The sequence below is a fragment of the Alligator sinensis genome, unplaced genomic scaffold (genome assembly GCF_000455745.1).
Source record: "Alligator sinensis unplaced genomic scaffold, ASM45574v1 scaffold13_1, whole genome shotgun sequence".
In the NCBI taxonomy this organism is placed as follows: domain Eukaryota; kingdom Metazoa; phylum Chordata; order Crocodylia; family Alligatoridae; genus Alligator; species Alligator sinensis.
Genome location: NW_005841909.1, coordinates 2,581,669 through 2,582,029, shown reverse-complemented (window position 1 = coordinate 2,582,029; position 361 = coordinate 2,581,669). Strand labels below are relative to the sequence as shown.

The window sequence follows — 361 nt, the reverse complement described above, 5'->3', positions numbered from 1 at the left end:
GATGGGGGGAGGGAGGGTGTGAGGACAGGGGAAGGGACTCAAGTCCGTGGTCGCAGCCAGGTGGGGTCCAGCCCGGGCAGTGAAGCACAAGGGTGAGGTGCCAGTGGTGCTGGATGTCTGGACCTTTCCAGGCCCCACCAGCGACCTCCGTGGTGCTGCTGTGTCCTGGAGCTGCCCCCAGCAGAGCGGGGAGCTGCGGGGAATGGGACCGGCAGGCGCCCGCGTAGCACCATACCCGGCAGCGTTCCCACTTCAATGCTACCTCTGCCACCTTCCCGCCACTTTCTGATGTGCCCACAGCCAGGGGAGCAGCAGCAGCGGCGGAGCAGCGCCACGCGGGCGGGAAGGGCACGCACCACCC

At 68.4% G+C, this 361-nt stretch overlaps 1 protein-coding gene across 3 annotated transcripts in view; it reads left to right on the top strand.

Annotated features, from left to right (window-relative positions):
* The window catches only part of WDR89 (WD repeat domain 89), an 18,121-nt gene that overhangs the window by 205 nt on the left and 17,555 nt on the right, over positions 1 to 361 (top strand). The window lies entirely within an intron of this gene.